The sequence below is a fragment of the Equus przewalskii genome, chromosome X, assembly GCF_037783145.1.
Source record: "Equus przewalskii isolate Varuska chromosome X, EquPr2, whole genome shotgun sequence".
Classification (NCBI taxonomy): Eukaryota; Metazoa; Chordata; class Mammalia; order Perissodactyla; family Equidae; genus Equus; species Equus przewalskii.
In genome coordinates, this window is record NC_091863.1 from 41,888,960 (window position 1) to 41,906,283 (window position 17,324).

A 17,324-nucleotide genomic window follows, 5' to 3' on the forward strand; every position below is an offset into this window, starting at 1 on the left:
CAGCAATCTTTGTGGGCTTTGACATCATATGACTGGAAGTTTCCATCCTAAGTCTGTGGCATAGCAGTTCCGTTTCTTTGTGCATGTCTCCTAACTTCTAAGGTCTCAGTTTACTCATCTTGAAAAATGGAAGTGGTGTTATGCTTTCTGAGTTGTCTTATAAGGATTAGATGAGAGAATACATGTGGAATGTTTAGTAGTATGGAAATCTATTCATTTCATTTTTTCAATTTCATTTTAAAATTTAAAATGTAAAGAACTTTAAAAAATGTTATTGTATTTATTTTTACAGTTATCTTTAAGTTACCCTGATTTTCCATTTCGATCTTAAAAGTCATTCAGTTTTATTGAAAATATTAGGAAAAAACAGCACAGTGGTATCAAGATTTGTCAACAATCTTAAAAGTGTGAATGAATGACTCCTGAGAAATACTAACCCAAGTTATGTCCTGTGGTCTGGACTGTGCTAGCTACAATAAGGAATGACACTGAAAAATGAGTCAGAATTCTCCTTTCCCTCAATACCTCATAGTGCAATAGAAGACTTTACTTGGCACCCAATACACAACAGCCAGATTGTGGTACCTACTTTACTAATTCCAGATTGGAAGAGAGGTTTCAACAAACACTTGATGATGCTTACTGTATTTCAGTCTGGATTTCCTGGAGTCTAGTGGGTGAGGCCAATGCATACACAGGACAGCATAAAAATAGGACTATAGGAGATGAATTAAAAGTCTTCACCTAGATAAATAAACAAATGCATAGACAAGGAGAAACAGATTGGTTGTTACCAGAGGGGAAGAGGGTGGGGGGATGGCCATAGGGGTAAAGGGGCACGTATACATGGTGACAGATAAAAACTAGACTATTGATTGTGAACATGGTGCAGTCTGTACAGAACCTGATATGTAACAAGGTGCACCTGAGATTTACACAATGTTATATGCCAATATGACCTCAATGAAAAAATTTTTTAAAGTCTTCAACTGGTACAACAGGAAGACAGATACCAAGAAAAAAGGATTAATTCAAATGGATTGGAAAGGAGTGGCCAAAGGAGTAGGAGGAAAACCAGAAGAGAGATCTCTTTGTGAGTGTGAAAACGTTCGTTTATGTTGACAGTTTCACTAATCATTGGGTTCATGAATTTAATTCTGTCAGGATTTAATTGCCAAAATGCTATCTATAAATTTAAATTCTAAAATAAAATAATACAATTGGCAGGCTTGTATTAATTCAATAGTTTATTTACCCAAGAAGGATTTATTGGAGACTCACTGTGTATCACACAGTTTGTGTTTGGGAAAGTTTCAATAAGTCCTCTAATGTGCTGTCACCCTGAGGTCAGATTAGTGGATAGGTAATAACAAGTTCACCAAGATTCATTAAGAAGCATAAGTCAGGAGTCGAAGGTCTGGAGTGTTCTAAACACAGGGTGAGGATGAAAACCACAAATCTCCCGCTAACTGAAAGGAAGTTTGAGTACAGTGGTGGGATAATAGCTATCCTTTACTAAGGGTTTGGTCACACAATAAACGTTTACTGAACATGTGTGTGTACCACGACTGGGCTTTCTGGACGCAGAGAGGAAACAAGCCAAGGCTACAAATCCTTCTAGTCTAGTGGACAGACAGTTATACATAAATGTCATTATCACACATTTTGACAAGGGCTCTGACAGGGGTAAGAAGAAGAGGCTCTGGAAACACAGAGTAAGGCCTCTAAACACCAGGCTGAGGGATGGGTGTGATCAGGCTGTAAAAAGGCATAACTTGATCAGGGACATAGAGCTCAATAGTAGTGTAGTCAGTTTTCGTCGCTAGATTGGTCTGACTCCAGTGCTCCGTGCAGTTTACAGTACCCCAAGCTCCCACTTGTAACAATGCCATCAGTTTTAGTTCAGAACTTAAATGTACACTGCCTCTGGCTCTGCTGTCACTTTTCATACTGGCTTCTGCTTCCTGACTCACTATAAAGTGAGGTAGTTGACACACAGGCCTGTTGGTTTCAGAGCAGTAATTCTGAGACTGACCTAGTACTTTACAGGGATAGTCTTTCCTGACGGGTGCCTAGATCTTCCATGTGTGAACCCAATTGGAAGCATAATGCATGGCTCATGAGGAAGGACAGGTGTATCTCAACAATTATAATGTAAGTGAAATGTCATAGTGAGTGGATAAAGGTCTAGCTTTGGAGACAGACAAACCTGGATGTGAGTCCCAGCTCCATCACTTACTACCCAAGTTACCTAACACCTTTCAGTTTGTTCTCTCATTTGTAGAAGGCAGAGGGTAGGTATTGATAAATACCTCTCAGAGTAGTTGGGAAAGAAAAAAATGTACTCAGTGACATGATCTGTTTATGTTTCTTCCTTATTAGACTGTGAGCTCCCAGAGGGCAGGAGTCTTGTGTGCATCATCTCTGTGTCCTAAAAACTCCCAGAACCATGTCTAGCCCAGAGTAGCACTCTGTCCAATTTCTTGTGCTGTATTTCTGAACAGGAGCTTCTTCTGTTCCAAAGTGATGATGCTTATCCTGGAGTTTCTTTCTTGCATCATAGAGGTCTATGGAAACTGTTAATATGGCAACATTGATGATAATCTCCACAGAGGAAAGTATATTTTGCTCCATTGTGACTTTTGCTGTCATTTGAGTTTTTGAGCTACACTTGGATAGAGCTGCGCCAGAAATGATTCCTCACTGTCTCTACCATATTAAATTTTATACACAGATGATTCTAGAGGCAGGCTGGAGGCCTTTTAGTATGGCTTTATTACCAGAAATATTGGAAGAATGTGAACAGCAACAGCTTCTCTTACTACATCTGCCAGTGGCACGCTATAATGTCCCTGTCAGAGCCCTAATCGCAATGTGCTGTAAACACTGGTAACTTGTCTGTCTTACCACTGTGACCTTCCAGAGGCCAGAAAATGCATTTATTTCTCTTATTGTTCCCAGTACCCATGACAGGAACATAGGGGACATTCAATAGATGCTTCTTGAATGAATGAACAAGAGCTTTTGTAAATTTTCTACAGCTATGTAGAGGAGGAAACAGGTTAAGAGTAGTTGTAAAACAATCCCAACGTCACGCAACTTGCAAGTGTGACAGGCAGAATTCCATCCCAGGTCTGCCTAAATCAGGAAGACTGCAGTCTTGGTTGTGTTGGCTCTTCTGGACTCTGGGACTCCCTGCGACGTAACTTGGCCACTTGGCATGCTACTCAGAATTCAGAAAGGAGCCTTGCTTAGGATGGACTTTGTCTCCAAAGCTGGTTCATAGATCAGATTATTCATGTAACAAGTATTTATTATTCACTTAAAATGACTAGGCACCCCTGTAGGTACTGGGGATTCAGCAGTGAAGAAAACTGACAATGTTCCTGCTCTATTGGAGTTTATATTCTAGTTCGAGTAGACAGAAAATGAACAAAATACAAACAATGCTCACTTTAAAATACTACTTGACACAGAATCTAAAAAAATAAAAAATAAATAAAATGCTACTTGAGGATTAATTATCATAACCAGGTAAGTGCTTAGCACGTTGCGGATGAATCAAATAAATGAAAGTAAATGCCGTAATACTCTTACGTTATTTATTTTATTTAACTTTATACATGCAATTAATGGCAAGTAATAGTTTTGAATTAAAAGCAAGGTTATGCAAGTAAAACAGTGTGAGGATCCCTGATTTTTTGGAACAATTATCTGATTAAATAGCCAGTGCTTCAAGTTTCTTTCACCAACTCACACAGCTTCTGAGAGCAGAAAAATGGTAGAGAGTACTTTTGACAGACACATTCTTTCTCTACCTGTGATATCATAACAGATTCAGTCTTGTCCGATTATGTCAAATTTCAAGCACAAACTGAGTCCTGATAAACTAGTCAACAGGTATTTCATGCGCACCTACTATGTGCTTAACTTTAAATTGGGTACCAGGGGCGCAAGAGAATGCTAAATCATGTTCTCTGCCTATAATGATCCTATAGCCCAGTTGGGAAGACGGTACATATTGACCTCTTACACAGGTAAGCTGAAGGCAGTTTGGATTAGGGTGGAGCGTATAGGACCTAGATTTATAACATACTCTTGATCACCACTTACTGGTTTTGAGACTCTGGACACTACCCTGAACTCCTCTAAGCTTGTTTACTCATGTGTAAATTAGAGAAAATAAAACCTACCTCCCAGGGTTACCAGGAAGAACAGAAATTACTGCTGTACATAGCAGACTCATGTATTAGTCTTGTACATTGTATGAGCATCGGGGGTTAGCACAGGGCTATCAACATGTATTAGGCATTATTACTGATACACATTTTTCTGGTCAGAAAATGGGAGTGAGAAATAGTTAAATGCAACCTGATCCATGCAGACAGGACAAACAGAAATCTTTACAACAGATTAGATATTGATCTAACAATGTAATGGTCTCCCTAGCTCCAGGAAGCTCACAGTCCGCCAACACAGTAGATTAGTAAGGGGTTTGCCTCGGGTCAGAAATAATAATAATTAGGATGAGAGGTGTATTTTTGAGGGCTAACTATGTTCCAACATCCATTTTAATCCTTAGAACAACGATATGTGGTAGGTACTGTTATTGCGCCCCATTTACAGGTAAAAAAACCCCCTGAGACTCAGGAGCTATTGAACTTGCACAGAAACACACAGCCAGTAAAGAAAGGGGTCAAGATTCAAACCAGGGCGCTCTGATCTTAGCACTTAAGACCTACCAGGAACTATTTATCTAAGTGTTTCAGATCTACTATCTGACTTAATCCTCATAGCTACACAGTTCTTTATTAAATAGTATAGTTCTCACCTAGAAAAAAAGGAGGATTTACATACAAAATTTTTTCAAATCCAGAAATACTGACGTTGCTGGAATTGTAACAAATATCCAGCCTACTTTTAACTCCTATTTCTCTCTCTACCTCTATCTCTATCTCTCTCTCTCTACCTTTCTCTCTATCTTTCTATCTCTATCTCTACCTCTATCTCTATCATCTTTATCTCTATCTCTCTCTAACTCAGTCTCTTTCTCCTTCTCTTCCCCTTCCTCTCTCCCAGTTCCTCACTCCTCTCCTATTCAAATCCTGGCAATAAAATGTTACTAAGAGCTCATTTAACATTCTTTTACCATGAAGTAAAGGACTGCCTCTACAAAGACAAGGATTAAGACCATAGAGAACAGAGCACCACGCATTTCTGCATTGACCCAACACACCCAAAGATGATGGTAATTGCCTGGAACCAGGGTTTCCTAGAGGCTTTAAGTTTAGAGTAAGGGACTTGAGGTTTAAAGGAAAGGTAATTTTAGGGAAACTGGATCCTAATTATAGTCCTCTAGGTCAGCTGGAGAAGGAGTGTAAAAGATGAGGTTCTCTTTGTGATGGACTGGTTAGGTTCTGTCTCAGGGCTTCATGAATCTGTGGAGGAAAGGGTATCAAGACCAGTGGTGTGCTGTATGAAGCTCATACCAACTCATTAGAGCTGAGGATTAAAAATTGAGTTATGTGAACCTAAAATTAATTATATTAAAAAAAAGATAAAAATATCCAAAACTTCTTGCTTCCTAATTATTTTATTACCTTTTACTATTATCTATGTTCTTGAAGTTATTGACATCTCTTGTATCTGTATTGTGGAAATGTTATTTAACCGTGTGCAACTGCACATCTCTTCTTAGGTATCTATTTAGTGACTTCATATTGGTGGCTTTTTGAGGGTAAATGTATGTATATTTATACATACATAAATATTGAATATTGATATGTCAGATGCTGTACTGAGCACTTGGAGTTCAGAAAAAAATTGGTTAGTGTCTTTACCCTCAAAATGTTTACAGAGAGTAAGAAACAAATATAATTTATGATCTGATATTGAGGCCAGAATAGAAGTCTGTTCCTCACATTCATCACACTCTCTCAGACTTCCAAGACTTCATATATGTTATTCCCTCTCCCTGGAAAATTCTAGTTCCACTTTCCACCTAACCAACTCTTACTTATTTGGTATGTCTCATATGGCACGTCTTTTCTTTTGAAAAGTTCTGGGTTGCCCCCGTCTTGATATGTATTATCAGGACCTCTTGAATCTCCCCGTCACCATGAGCACCTATTACAGTTTGTTGTAGTTTCTTGTTTTGTTGTGTGTCTCCTCCAAAATGCTGTGAGCTCCACAATGACTGAGACCAGGTACTATCTATCCCAGAGGCTACTTCAGGACAGGCATACAAGTGTAAGGAAAGGCACTATGACAGCTAGATGTCTTAATTCATAGGATAAGGATAAAAAGCAGATAGAAATAATGCATCCACATCAATTTCCTATTCATATATCACAGTTAAAGCTGGATTAAATTTACTGATAGAGGCTATTTTCTTAGCGTACTAAATAGAGCAAGATCTTATTCAGCTCAGAAAAAGAAAATTGGAAATAAAATCTAGGAGCAATGATTTTGGGGAAGATTTCCTATTTCATGAAAAGAGACAGAGAAAGAGACAGGTCCTCTTTTTCTGCTTGATACTGTTCTTCATGGTTCTAATTCCTGGAACACTTAATGCAGAGGAAAGCATCCCACTACTAGACTTCTTTCCCAGAGACTCTGAGGAAGAAAGTGTCACCCATCACCTTTGAATTTCTCAAGTGTTACAGTACAGTCATCCAGTAATGTGACATTACATACAACGTCCACCGGAGGGCGATATGCCACTGCTGGTACCATCTTCTATAGCATGACCTGTGAGGACTAACTTGAGTTACAATCTACAATTTTAAGTCCACATAGCACAGAACACCTACTAAATAAAAGAAGCCCCTTCGGTAGATGTGAAGACATAGAAGAAAAGATGGAAATGGCACCAATACTGCCCGCACTCCCCAGTTCCTCACCCATGGTCCCAGGGTAGTCTAGATTCTCAGGGGTCCTGGAATGCTTCCCCTCCACACCGATGTGTGACTGACACAAGACACAGAGTTAATGGTTTCTCCTGGAGTATAGCTGGTCTCTTTAGGTTCCTTAGGAGATAAGTATTATCAGTGTAACCGTTTTAGAGATGAGGACCCTGAAACTGAGGCCCAGAAAAGTTTATTAACTGATCCAAGAATAGAGGCCTTTTCTCTGTGCTCCCACAGTGCTCTGTTGTTTCCCTAGACAAACTGTGTTGTAAGCTGACAGTTATTTGTCTCTCTCATCTGCCAGATGGAAGTGATAGGGGCCTAGGGAATGCCTTTTGTTCGCTGCTCTATCCAGGCATGGAGAACAGTGCTGGGCACCCGATAGGCAGAAAGTGGAGTAAAGCTGGAGAGAGAATAGGGTATGAGGTGGGGTAGGATGAGGTTCCATCTAGGGTGATTCCTTTGTTAGAGGCTTGGATGAATGAGGACAGGAGCATGTCTGGGAGGCCAGAGAAGAAACGGTAGATATTGTCTGGTGAATCCATTAAAAGGGGAAAGAGCATCTAGCCTCCTGAAGACTTGTGGCCTTTACTCCTTCTACCCCACCACTGGACTGCTCAGATTCTCACTTTAAGTGGCCAAAAAATGGCACCTGAGAGAACGTACATGAAAGTGTCTCAATCCTAGAACTGAGTACAATCATGAACATTGGTTCTGTTTATCAATGTCCTGATCTAATACGATCAATAATCATAGCAAATTCTTATTGTGTGCTTGCAGGGTGTCAGTTACTGTGCCAGGAGATTATACACATGACCTCATTTAATCCTCACAATGAAGGTTACTGTGGGTATTTACAGATTTTACAAATCTAGACAGCAGTAGGTGGAAGAGTTGGTATTTAGCCCAGGCTCAAATGCAAAGTCCTTGCTCTTTCCTTGAAGTAAGAAATGCCTAAAGCATGGCACACAGACCACTGTCAGTGTCCATGATGACTTTAATGGTGCATGGACAACCATTTCATATACAATTTTTAAGTTTATTATATATTTTATGCAAAAGAAAAATGACAGCTAACACGTAAAGCAATACTAAGGCCTTCTTTGGAGATGGGGGAAAAACACTGACAACACACAACCTGTGCCAAACTCCCTAAGGACCCATAAATTGTATGCCAGTTAACAATGCCATCTGAAACTTTTGAACATGGGTTTTTAACCAAATAAACTCATGAAAGATTTGCACATGACATAGAGAAGCGGAAAATAGTCAATATTCACTTTGAAAGAAAAGTCACTTTTAGAAATTTAGAAAAATTATATATACACATATTTGTACAGAAACACTGATGTGGTAGAAGCATGAAGTCTTGAGCCATTTCTTTCTCTAGCTCCCTGGATCCTGTCCATGCAATCGAATGCCATATAGGTGCAACTCTAGGTGCAATTTGGTATTTTCTGACTATAAAGATGGCTGAACCTCCTAAGGCATATAAGCATGTTCATGTTCTCCCTCCACCTCTCCCTTTTCTACCTCGACTCAGCCTCTAGAGGGTGAAGGGCTGGGACAAGAAATTCCAAAGAACTAAGGAGGATGCTTGGGAACTAGGGGACGTCTTAGATAAACCAGGTCATAAATTGTAAATTCCCTCACTGTAGTCTGGGGTGGGGGATGATGGATAATGAAGGGTAGAGACTGGAGGATGATAGCTTCTCTGCGTGATGGCACAGTCATGTTATTTGCAATATACGTGGAAACACATATCTACTTAGTAGGGTTTTAATTTGTTGAATAGGTAAGTCAAGTTAAACAATTCAGTGTACAATGAATGCACATCTAATGAAACATATGTACAGAAGAGAGACAGACAGCAAGAAAAAGAGAGATGGAAAAGCTCCAGGCCCTTTTACCCAAGTGATAGAACACTGAGGATAGTTGTTTGTACCTTAATCCTTTGAAATATTATTATTATAGTGAAAAGGTGGAAAAAAGATAAACATCTATTAGAAGAGGTTGGTTAAATACATTATGGAAGATCCACATTTTTAATTCTATGAAGTCATTAAATGATGATGCTAATACATACCGTTTGACAGGAAAAGACACCCACCACCTATTGTTTGATAAAAATCTCAGGTATCAAGAAATTACAGATAAATTAATGCTTATTTTTAATATACAACATAGAAACACATACTTTTCTACTTATTATTTACTTCTGAATACTTTACACATGTACCAGATATGAATTTCAAAACATCAGAGGGCATACAGTGCACAGACATCTTTCTCGTTCTTCTGTCTCCCCATTCTCCTACCCAGAGACAATTTTTAAAACAAAGCCAAGAAAAATGTCAACATAATTTGAAAACTAAGCACAATGAGGTATGTAACACTACTGAATCTTAAACATATTATGTAAAAATATATTAAATAAACAATGTGTCTGAAAATAATGCATATCGCTAAGTAGCGAAAGTGTCTACCTAAAATACACACACACAAAGTTGATCAACAGAAAGTGTGCTAGTAAAGGTTTACAAAACTGTTTGGATGTAGTGGTCCTACATACCTGATGCAACTGTTAGAAACAATCCTGTTCGCAATAGCACCAAAACCGTACAGTATATATGAATAATCTGCAAATGATTTGTAAGAACTGTATGCAGAATAATCAAAGTGAGTGACGTAAAACACTTGAAAAAGTAGAGACTACTTGCTTATTGGATTGGAAGATCATCCTTCTACACACACAAATGCGTGCTCAGTTTTTTTTTAATTAGAAGCAAGTCTGTTGAAAAACACTTAAAGGAAAGGGATAGAAGCTTGGAGCGACATCACAGGTTCACCAGTCTAAAAACAGACCTCTTTCATACAATAATTCTGTTACAAGCACTGAGGTGGCTCCGTCCCTCAAGGGGCGCCCTGGGCACGTTTCAGGCGTGTTGCAGCCCCAGTCCTTACTCCTCTTCGGTAGGAGAGGCAGGGGCTCACTCGGTGGACGCATTCTGGACGGCCTTGTGCTCCTTCGTGGGCACCGCCCTCCCCCACCTCCCCCCAGCCAATCGCCACCGTCGACCTCCTCGATGACCACCACTGCGCACGGTGCGCGCGTCCAGGCAGTATGGGGCAACGCGGTAAACCCCGGGGTCAGAGGCAGCTGCGTGGAAACTCTGCACCCCACCCCTGCCGCAGAAGCTGTGCAGCGCCGGGCGGGTGCGTGCGGGGTGGATCCGTGACGATGCTCTCGGCGCCCAGGAGGAGCGTGAAGCGCTAGGCCAGGAAGAGAAGTGTCGGTGCTGCTGCTTCCTGCACAGCCTGCAGCTGCGAGCCAGAACTCACAGGTGTGCAGGGGCCCGGGCTCAAATTGAACCGCGCCGCACTGGCAGCCCCCGATGTAGCGCACGGGGCCTGGGTACTCGAGGGTGTCCAGCAGGAACGCAGCGCTCCCCTCGCAGCTGAGGCTCCGCGGCTTCCTGAACGTCTCCCAGCGCTCCCGCTGCGCGCCCAGGTCCATCTCCTTGGGGGACAGGGCGGGCGCCAGCGGCTTCGGGGAGGGCAGCGGATCTTCCGAGCTCGCCTCTCGGAGACCGCCGCCACCAGCGCTTCCGCCTCAGCCTTGCCGGATCCCTCTCGGCCGCCGCCGGCTTCCTCGCTGCCGCGTGGCTCCCCACCTAGCCTTGGACAGGTGGGCACCGCTGCGCGCCCACGACCGCGATGGCTGCACAGGCGGCGGCAAGATCCCCAGCCCTCTTTCACCCCCGCAGTTGAGCATTCGCGCTGCTCTTCACTCTGGCCGTGGCGCCTGCAGCCTTCCAAGCGTGTGCCCACCGTCCTTCGTTTCCTAGTAAGTCACCGAGCAGCAGCCTCATTGCATCAGCCAGGTTGGCCACTTGTCGAACGCGGCGTAAAGAGCCCCTTCCCTTGACCCTATCAAAACAGCCTTTACTTGCCTGAATTTCAGTCATAAGGCAAGTATTTACTGAGCGCCTGCTGGGCACTAGGTACTATTCCGGACTCTTGAGGATGTGGAGATAGATCAGGCTTTCCAATCTGTTGGAGTCAGTTATAGAAAAATATAACCACCAAAATAGCGTGGCGTTTGCTCCGACAGGGGTAAGAACAGAGGGCTCTGAAACGTAGAGAAAGACCCATACACACCAATAGGAGGGGTAGATAGGAGGAATCAGGAGAGACTCCTCCCGGAGGATTGATTCTTTTATTATGTAATGTTTTGTTTCGATCTCTACTAATTGTCTTCGTGATGAAATCTACTTTATGTAATTAATATAGTTACTCCTGCTTTTTTTTAATGGCCAAAGTAGAAATTTGAGCAACAAAACAAGGTAGTACTGGATTATAACTCAGAGTATAAAATAAATATCCATGAGTCCATACTGATAGAAATAATGACTGAATAAATTAATAAATGGAGAAAAGAAATCTGTGCACAAGAATTCCAAATAGTTTAGATAAATACTCTGCCCTCAAGAAAGTGGAGCATAACTCCCCACTCTAAATGTGGACTGCCCATGGTCGTTCCTCCCAAAGGTTACGGTAGGGAAAGGGGGGAAGGGAACTTCACAGCAGAGAAACCTGACAAACACACCTGCTTTTAATTTATGTCTGCATGATATGACGTTTTCTATCCTTTTTACATTTGATTTACCTATATCATTAAAATTGAAATGATTTTCATATAAACATTTTCTGATTAGGTCATGTGTCATACTGACAATGCCAATATCTGCCTTTTAATTGATGTATTTAGTCAGTTTACGTTACGGTAATTACTGATATGCTAGTGTTTATGTCTGCCAATTTATTATTTGTTTTCTTTTCTTTCCTCTGTATCTCATACAACTGTTCCTCCTCTCTTGCCTTTCTGTGCCTTACTTTGACCACTACAGGGTTCCGTCTTGATTTTTGTCTAGTGTTTCTGAGTGTTTTGCTTTGTAAAATTTTCTCATCGGTTGCTCTGGGATTTACAGTATACACATGTGATTTGTCACAGTCTACTAGTAGCAAGTTTCATCACTTTGATTGAAGTTTGGAAACCTCACTTTTTTAGGTCCCTTTGCCTTTCCCACTTTTAAACAAAATCACCTGGATTATCAGATGGTTTTATGATTTTTGTTTTAATCATGTAATCTGATTTCTACAACTCGTGAGGAAAAGGATAGCCTATTGTATGTCCCACATGTGTTTTCTTTCTACTACACTTTATTCCTTTCTGGTGCTCCCAGAGTCCTCCTTTGATCATTTCTTTTCTGTTTTAAGCACCTGCTTTAACTTTGCTTTCAGCATAGATCTGCTAGCTACCAATTCTTTTTGCTTTCCTTTGCCTGAGAATGTCTTGATTTCTCCTTCATTCACTAGAGATAGTATTGCTGGATACAAAGTTCATGATTGACAGTACTTTTTTTAAACACTTAAATGTCATGACACTTCCTAATGGCCCCCTTAGTCAAATGAGAAGTTTATGGTCACTAAAATGCTGTTCCCCTATAATCAATGTGTCATTTTGGTCTCACTGCTTTCAAAATTTTTGTCTTTAGTTATAAAAGATTGACTATGATGTGTCTTGGTGTAGATTTATTTGGGTTTGTCATATATGTGGTTCACTCATTTTCTAGATTCTCTAGGTTTATATTTTTCACCAAGTTTTTGACATTTTAAGCCATCATTTCTTAAAGTTTTTCAGCTGCACTCTCTTTTTTCTGAGACTCTGACCATGTGGAATTTTGAAACTTTTGTTATTGTCCTAAAATATCCTGAGGAAGGATCTGTTCATTTTTTTCTTTTCAGTCTATTACCTCCCTCTCTCTCAGATTTGGCAAATTCTATTGATCAAGTACAATAATGCTAACTTCTGTAATCTTCACTCTACTTTTGAGCCCATCCAGCAATGTTTCAAAATTTCTGTTGCTGTTCTTTTTTTCAATTCCATAGTTTCCTTTTGTTTTTTATAACTTCTATTTCTCTCTGAGATTTCCATTTTTGCATTGGGTTCAATAAATTTATAATTGCTTATTGAAGCATTTTTATGATGGTTGCTCTAAAATATTTGTCAGATAATTGCAACATCTGATTCATCTCTATGTTGGTGCTACTTGATTATCTTTTCTCATTCAAGTTGTGATTTTCCTGGTTCTTGCTATGATGAGTTATTTTCTATTGTATCCTGGACACTTTGGCTATTATGTTAGGAGTCTCTAGAGCCTATTTAAATATTTTATTTTAGAAGGTAGCCACCCTGTTTAGATTTAGCATGCAGATAGTAGCCTCCTTTCTGAAGCTCTGGTTCCTAAGAAAATGTGTTTTCAGAGCCTTTGTGGTGCTAATTTTGTCAGCTCGGTTTGCCTGGTGCCATTAGGGTCTCAATTATTCCTTGCTGGTGGACCTGAGAGACAGAAGAAGCTAAAGTGAGTACTTTATTCAGATTTTATTAACTTTTATCTAATGTCCTTTTTATGTTCCAGGATCCCATCTAGCCTACTGTATTACATTTAGATGTACTTTAGGCTCCTCTTGGCTGTGATAGTTTCTCAGACTTTCCTTGTTTCAGATGACCTTGCCAGTTTAGAGGATTGGGAAGACATTTTATAGAATATCCTTCTATTGGGATTCATCGGATGTTTTTCTCATGATTAGACCGGTGTTGTGAGTTATGGGAGAAAAACCACAGAGGTAAAATGCTATTTTCATCAAATCCTATCAAGAGTACATAATATCAACATAATTTTTGATTCTTCAAGCAGAACTTAATCACCTGGCTGAAATAGTGTTTGTCAGATTTCTCCAATGTAAAGTTACTCTTTTTACCCTGTTCCACACTTTGCTTTTTGGAAGAAAGTCATTAAGAACAGACCACACTTAACTGGTGGAGAGTTATGCATCCTTTTCATGAAGGCAGAGCATTATGTAAATTATTTGGAATTATTCTGCATGGATCCTCTATCTATGCTCCCCTATTTATTTATTCATTTCTTTGTTTGTTTATTTCACAATGGTCTCATTTTTTTAAATATTTGAGTTATAAACCAATTTTTTTTTTTGAGGAAGATTAGCCCTGAGCTAACTACTGCCAACCCTCCTCTTTTTGCTGAGGAAGATTGGCCCTGAGCTAACATCCATGCCCATCTTCCTCTACTTAATACACGGGATGCCTACCACAGCATGGCTTTTGCCAAGTGGTGCTATGTCTGCACCCAGGGTCCAAACCGGCAAACCCTGGGCCACCAAGAAGCGGAACGTGCGAACTTAACCACTGCGCCACCGGGCCGGCCCCAAAACCAATTTTTAAAATTTCTTTTGTTTCTTAAATTGTTCCAGTTTTGGTTCAGTTGTCTTTTAGGTCCCTTTGATATATGCTCCCATTATATGGGGTTTCTTTTTGAATAAATCTTTGTTTTCTAGCTCATCTTACACATTTCCATGTTGCATATGTTCCAGCCTCATCTTGGATATTTCCAGGCTTGTAGAATCAGCTAGTTCTCCAAGGAACACTGTTTCCTTTTATTAGGAAATGGTATTAAAAACCAATATCTGTGTGCCAGGTGTCCTCATTGCTTCTTGGAGGAAGTGGCTTCTAGGCCCTCTCAGCTAAAAAACAAGAAAATACATGTGTGTATACAGTAGTCCCTCAGTATCCTTGGAGGATTGGTTCCAGAACCCCTGTGGATACCAAAATCCCTGGGTGCTCATGCCCCTTATATAAAATGGTGTAGTATTTGCATATAAACTGTGCACACCCTCCCATATCCTTTATTTTTAATTTTTTTTAATTCTTTTTTAAAGGTTGGCACCTGAGCTAACAACTGTTGCCAATCTTTTTTCTTTCATTATTATTATTCTCCCCAAAGACCCCCAGTACATAGTTGTAGATTCTAGTTGTGAATGCCTCTTGTTGTGCTGTGTGGTACACCGCCTCAGCATGGCCTGACAAGCGGTGCCATGTCTGTGCCCAGGATCCAAACCAGTGAAACCCTGGGCTGCCGAAGCAGAGCGCACGAACTTAACCACTCGGCCACGGGGCCGGCCCCTCCCATATACTTTAAATCATCTCTAGCTTCCTTATAATACATAATACAATGTAAACCCTACATGAATAATTGTTATACTGTATTGTTTAGGGAATAATGATAAGAACAAAAGTCTGTACATGTTCTGTACAGATGCAGTCATCATAGGCCTTTTGATCCACGGTTGATTGAATCCTCCGATGCAGAACCTGCAGATACAGAGGCCCAAATGTTTTAACTCACTTTTCTATAAATTTTATTATATGTAAGCATCAATCTCTATATTAACTTAAATATGAATTCATACTGATGCCTTCAGCTCTAATCTGTGATTGCATGGATCATTCTTGCTGCTTCCCCTTCCCCTTCATTATCTCTAACCTCCCACTCCAGCAGTGAGAACCCTGCCCCTCACCATCTACCACTCATTTACTGAATTGTTCAGTTCCAGTGCACATGCATAATGGTTTCAGTTTTTTAAACCTGTACAAACATAGGAAAAAAGTTTGTCCACTAGAGTACATTGCATATACAAATTCTCTTCTCTCTTTAGCTTTACAGACTTCTTTAACTTCCAAAGTTACTTAGGTCAGCATTGTTTCCCTCTCCCCCTTTAGTGCAATTTTTCTATACGTTTGAATTATAGTTAGATTCTGTTTTTACATTCTGCATTCCATCCTGATATCCCCTGATATCCTTAATAATACCTTTAAATTTTGCATACATTAAGTCTCAATCTTTGTGCTGTAAATTACTATGGATTTTGACAAATGCATAGTGTCATGTAACTACCATTACATTATCACACATAATAGTATCACTGCCCTAAAATATTACCTGTGCTTTACCTACTCAAGTCCCCCTCCCACAACTCCTGTCAAACACTCTGATCAGTTTGCTATCTCTATTTCTGGCATTTTCACAGTTTCTGATAGTTGGATACACCATATATAGCCTTTTGAGAATGGCTTCTTTCACTTAGCAATAGGAATTTAAGATTCATCCATATCTCTCCCTGGCTTGAAAGATCGTTCCTTTCTTTTGTCAAATAGCATTCCATTGTATAGATGCACCAAGATCATTCATTCATTCACATCGATGTACACCTTGGTTACTTCCAATTTTTGCAATTATGAATAAAGGTGCCAAAAACATTGGTGTGCAGGATTTTGTGTAGACTGACAGTGTTGAACTTTACCCAAGCCCTGTGATCCTGGAAGACAGTGAAGGTTAAGAGATATTCCCATACTTTGTGTTCCGGGAAACTACTTACTGCAAGGAGCCTCCCTTCCCCATATAACTCAGATAAAATTCAGGGGTGCCGCCCTTGTTTACCTATGACAAAACCAGACACAGTCCCTCCAAATTCCCATTCCTCAACTCTTAAATGATTAGCTGAACTACTTGTGTACAACTGGAGCAAAATACTTGTTAATCAGACTCTGCTTAAGGTTCTCTCCTTCCCCTAGTTTTTGTAACTTTGATCCACCTTCAGCCTGAGCCAGCACACAACCCCTCCTGAGAGGAGATTGGCCTCAGGGTGAAACATTCTTTGATTTGCTATCTGTTCACGCACCCCTTTCATTCCATTCCCCTACACTGGGTTCTTTGTATCCACTATATAAAAGAAAGAGCCTTTTTGCCTAACTCTTGAGATGCTTGCTGATCTTATGGTCAGAGTGTTCTCCCTGTTACCACAGTCCCTTCCCCCAGACCCTTTTCCTTACAATAATCCTTTGAAAAAAGTTTCTCCTTACTAATTCTAGATTTGTATTTTATTTGACAGGATGTAAGTTTTTAAGTCAGTGGGCAAATAGCCCGATTATTGGATCATATTACTGTAAGACTCTGTTTAACTTTGGTAAGAACCTATCAAACTGTCTTCCAAAGTTTCTGTACAACTTAGAGTTCCAACCTTAAATGAATGACTGTTCCTGTTGCTCTGCATGCTCACCGGCAGTTGGTTTTGTCATTTGTTCAGATATTAGCCATTCTAACAATGTGTAGTGTTATCTCATTATTACTTTAATTTGCCTTTCCCAAATGCCAAATGATACTGAGCACTCTTTCATATGCTCATTTGCCATTTTTACACCTTAATTGATGAGGTGTCTGTTCAGATCTTTTGCCCATTTATAATTGAGTTATTAGTTTATTAATTGTTGAGTTTTATCAGTTCTTCATATATTTGGATACAAGCCCATTATCGGACATGAATTTTGCAAATATTTTTTTCCAGTCTCTGGCTTGTCTTTAATTTCTTAACAGTCTCTTTTGCAGAGCACAAGTTTTTGTTTTTAAGAAAGTCCAACTTAGCTTTCTTTCTTTCATGGATTCTTCTTCTGGTGTTCTGTCTAAAAGCTCATCAGCAAACAGAGTCATGTTGATTTTC

General features: G+C 40.1%; 1 pseudogene; it reads right to left on the reverse strand.

Annotated features, from left to right (window-relative positions):
• Positions 1–9,102: 9,102 nt before the first annotated feature.
• LOC139081200 (centromere protein V-like protein 3) lies at positions 9,103–14,508 on the reverse strand (annotated as a pseudogene).
• Positions 14,509–17,324: the final 2,816 nt, after the last annotated feature.